Source organism: Calliphora vicina, chromosome 1 (assembly GCF_958450345.1).
Source record: "Calliphora vicina chromosome 1, idCalVici1.1, whole genome shotgun sequence".
Classification (NCBI taxonomy): domain Eukaryota; kingdom Metazoa; phylum Arthropoda; class Insecta; order Diptera; family Calliphoridae; genus Calliphora; species Calliphora vicina.
This window is the reverse complement of record NC_088780.1, coordinates 155,125,157-155,130,025: the sequence shown is the minus strand read 5'-3', so window position 1 is coordinate 155,130,025 and position 4,869 is coordinate 155,125,157.

Sequence of the window (4,869 nt, the reverse complement as noted above, 5' to 3'; positions counted from 1 at the left end):
AACCCAACAGAAATTAAATAACTCCCAATACAGTGAAATAACTCCTAATTCCCAAAATAAAACGCAACAAAAATCTCATTAGGAGTTGTTTCATTAGGAGTTATGAAATAACTCCCAACAAAAAATTATGAAATAACTCCCTATGCGTTAGGAGTTGTTTCATAATGAAATAAGTCCTAAGTTGTATGAAAAATTTTTTGGGTGTTATTTCATTTTTTCGTGGGGTGTTATTTTATTTGGGAGTTATTTCACGGTACTTGCACAAACCACCACTCGCACGTTGAAACCGATGAAATACATACACCATAAGCTTCGGTGTGCACCTCCGGCACTTTTTTTTTTAAAAAATTAAGAAGTAAAGCAAAACTTCCAGCATATGACGCTTTGTTGCCACAAAATGCGACATCGAAGCAAATGAAATTCGCATAGGATCTAGCTTATCCCCCAAGAATAAATTTCAGTGAATTTATGAATAATTGGGAGTTCAGCACTCAACATTTTACCAAAATATTAATTGTGTATTCCCGTAATAACTTTTTAATGATAAAAAAAACTTTGTTGTTTACACTATAATGTTCAATAACTAGATTTTGGAATAACATATCAATTTCAGAACATTATGAAACCTAATTTTAACACAAAAACCTTGTAAATCCATATTAAGGAACTTAAAATTATGTATTTTTGTCAAAAATTATTGTATAACAACAATTAATAGCTTTGTTCAATAACTAAAAGTTGTTACTAGTTAGTAACAATTGTTACTGGAAAAGCGTTCATTAACTAAAAAAACTTTCAAGTAGAGCAAAAATCAAGAACGTATAAATTTTAGAGACTGTTCTCTCGTTGCAAACTATTACAAGTCCTATTTTGAACTTGTAATTGTTAGCAGCTTATATTTCATATGTTTTGTGTTATTATTTATTTATTTTTGTGGTGAAAAAATGTAAAAATGTAAAAAGAATTTAAAAATTTAAATTGAAGAAAATGTGAGTATTTTACATTTTAAAAGGAATAAAATAAGAAAATTGTTTGTATAAAACAATTGTTACTGGAAAAGCGTTCATTTACTTTTTACTATTTTTGAGAATTTAAGAGAGTAATTTTGTATATTTTGATTTTATTCTCTCGTTGCAAGTATTTACTGGGAAAGTAAATGAACAGACCTAATAAAATTCATATTGTTCAATGTATGGAAATGACGAAAAACATCCTTCATGGTCAACTTGAAATTATTAATACAATTGCGTATAAAACTGTCCATGCTAGGGAGATCTACTGCTCCCTGATTAGTATTGCTACGTTTTTACCTTTTAAAAACGGTGGTTTATTTCCTTTAAATTGACTTTGATTGCAAATAAAAGCAGTTTTGTAGTTTGAAATTGTAACAACTTTTTATTTATTCAAATTCACACAACAGTTTAATTAGTCACTCAGTATCACATTTATAATTCACAGAAATACACACACTTAAATTACACAATTTATAATATATAAGAATGCAGTTGATGTTAACTCTAACAGCGCCTATGCTAAACTGAGTAGCGACCGCAACCTCTGACACTATTTATTAGGGTATTCGAATTATTCGATTTTTCTCTTGTTCGAATAAAACAAATAATTCGAATAAGAGATTTTAACTTGTTCGAATAATTCGATCACACGTTTAAAATTAATCGAATTATTCGAATAATTAATTTTTTTTTAAAAAAGTAAAGAATGATGTCGGTTTTTTAATATTTTATTGTTAAAGAAAAACAAAAATAAAGTTAACAATTCAAGTATTGATAATGTTAAAAAACATTCAAAACAAAGTCCATTATTAAATTTTCAACAGAAATATTCTGATCAGATTAACTCCCGAACAATCTACAAAATAATGGACTAGCAAACCCTTTAGTTTCCGTTTTGGAGCTATGCTTTAAAAAAGTTGAGCTAGTTAGACATGATCCTGAATTCAAATACAATATAAATGTATTAAGAACTTTTTTATGTCGTTCATTAATTCGGGTTTTAAATTGAGTAACTAATTCTTTAGTAAATTAATTATTCACTATTTCTGAATTATTTATAACAAATTGTATTATACATTAAGCTCTATCAACGTTGTCGAATCTTTGTTTAATAAAGTTGTCTTGGGGAATTACACAATAAAGGGATTCTGTACAAAATTTGATATCATTGTCAGTGAACATGGCTAATTTGAAGTCAGACAGTGCATGATTGACGCATTTAAAAATACGCAAAAAGTTTATTACCATTTAAGATCATGGCCTTCATTTATTTCAATGTGATCATTATAAATGTCATCCTCAATATCACTTTCGACGCCCATTTCAAAATCACATTCAACTCCACTTTAATCTAAGTTAAAATTTTGATTATTAATTTCGATTCTTCTAATATTTCGCCAGCTAAATAACAAATATTTTATTCCGTACCTCTTATTTTCATTGGTTCAAGTAATAAGTTAAAAGTTTTGTTTTTAGAATTATAACTTCTGGTAGTAATATTTATATATTTATAGAAGGAGCTATCGGAATACTCATCTACAGTGATCGAAAGTCCATTTGTCTTTAGTTATTTGTCGAATTTCAGAAACAATAAAATTTTTGTGGGTCATTATTACTTATTTAAATTTGAAATTATGAAAAATTTTAAGCTATTTAATAATTTTAATATAATAATTATTTATGCTTAAGGTCTTTTTTTATAAAAATATTTAATTTTTATTTCAATATTTCGCTACATCAATGTGTAGCATCTTCAGGAAAAAATGTTGTTTTTGTTATTTCAAAATATTTGTCATTTAAAAAAGTATATGAAAATTTTAAACATACAAACAAAAAATATTAAAGTTAGTTTTTTAAATGAATATAACATAACAAACAAAAATATTGTATTTATAATTAGTTGTGTTATTTCTTATGTATTAGATGTCTGTAAATTTGAGCTACATTCTCGGTATCTGCTTTAAAGTTAATTCTTTGTGTTGTTGGTATATTAATTATTTGTAACATTTCTAACATATAACGACGTTTATAGTTATTTTCTGTATTTAATACTGATACATTTTCAAAGTTTGGATAGTGATTAAATTTTGCACAATGAGAAGATAAAGCAGTTTTTTGTGAATTATTGTCTCTGTATTTTTGGTCAGATTTATGTCCAGCTATTCTTGTTTTTAGTTTATTTTTCGTTGTACCTACATAAACTTTATTACAATTTTCTGTATCATTTCCGTTACAAGGTATTTTGTATACTATATTTGACCTATCCCACTTTTGCATTTTATCTTTTGTCCTACTGAATAATTTATTTAATGTGTTATACGTTCTATATGCCATTCTATATTTATTAGTATCGAATATTTTTGATTTTTCTAATCTTTCTGAAATTTCTGGTACATAAGTAAATGATTTGTAAATTTTTGGCTCTAATCTGTTACTTGTATTATTTATATTTTTATCTTTGTATTGTCCTATTAATTTATTAATAAGTTGAATTGGAAAATTATTGTCACTTAATATATTTTTAATCTTTTCTTTATTCTTTTTGTGAAATTCCTTATCACTTATCGTTAATATTCTATTTATTAAATTTTTAGCTGTATTTATAATGATTCGATAAGTGATAAGGAATTTCACAAAAAGAATAAAGAAAAGATTAAAAATATATTAAGTGACAATAATTTTCCAATTCAACTTATTAATAAATTAATAGGACAATACAAAGATAAAAATATAAATAATACAAGTAACAGATTAGAGCCAAAAATTTACAAATCATTTACTTATGTACCAGAAATTTCAGAAAGATTAGAAAAATCAAAAATATTCGATACTAATAAATATAGAATGGCATATAGAACGTATAACACATTAAATAAATTATTCAGTAGGACAAAAGATAAAATGCAAAAGTGGGATAGGTCAAATATAGTATACAAAATACCTTGTAACGGAAATGATACAGAAAATTGTAATAAAGTTTATGTAGGTACAACGAAAAATAAACTAAAAACAAGAATAGCTGGACATAAATCTGACCAAAAATACAGAGACAATAATTCACAAAAAACTGCTTTATCTTCTCATTGTGCAAAATTTAATCACTATCCAAACTTTGAAAATGTATCAGTATTAAATACAGAAAATAACTATAAACGTCGTTATATGTTAGAAATGTTACAAATAATTAATATACCAACAACACAAAGAATTAACTTTAAAGCAGATACCGAGAATGTAGCTCAAATTTACAGACATCTAATACATAAGAAATAACACAACTAATTATAAATACAATATTTTTGTTTGTTATGTTATATTCATTTAAAAAACTAACTTTAATATTTTTTGTTTGTATGTTTAAAATTTTCATATACTTTTTTAAATGACAAATATTTTGAAATAACAAAAACAACATTTTTTCCTGAAGATGCTACACATTGATGTAGCGAAATATTGAAATAAAAATTAAATATTTTTATAAAAAAAGACCTTAAGCATAAATAATTATTATATTAAAATAAATTTAAAAGGTCAAATAAAATTAAATAGCTATTTAATAATTTTAAATATATATGAACATTTATTCGTTTTATTCGATTATTCTACATAAAATTGTTCGAATTATTCGTTATTCGAAAATTATTCGATTAATCGAACGATCATTAGTCGAATGAATACCCTACTATTTATACACATGGCCATCTTCCTTCTAGTAGCATCATGAATGATTTTAACGGACAAAACTAGAGCTTTTTAGCAGCTTCAATGTTAATTTCTATTCTACTTCAACTTGGCAGATTTTTTTTAATTTTAACGGACATTAGTTATATAAATATTCCATTTAAACTAACCCCTC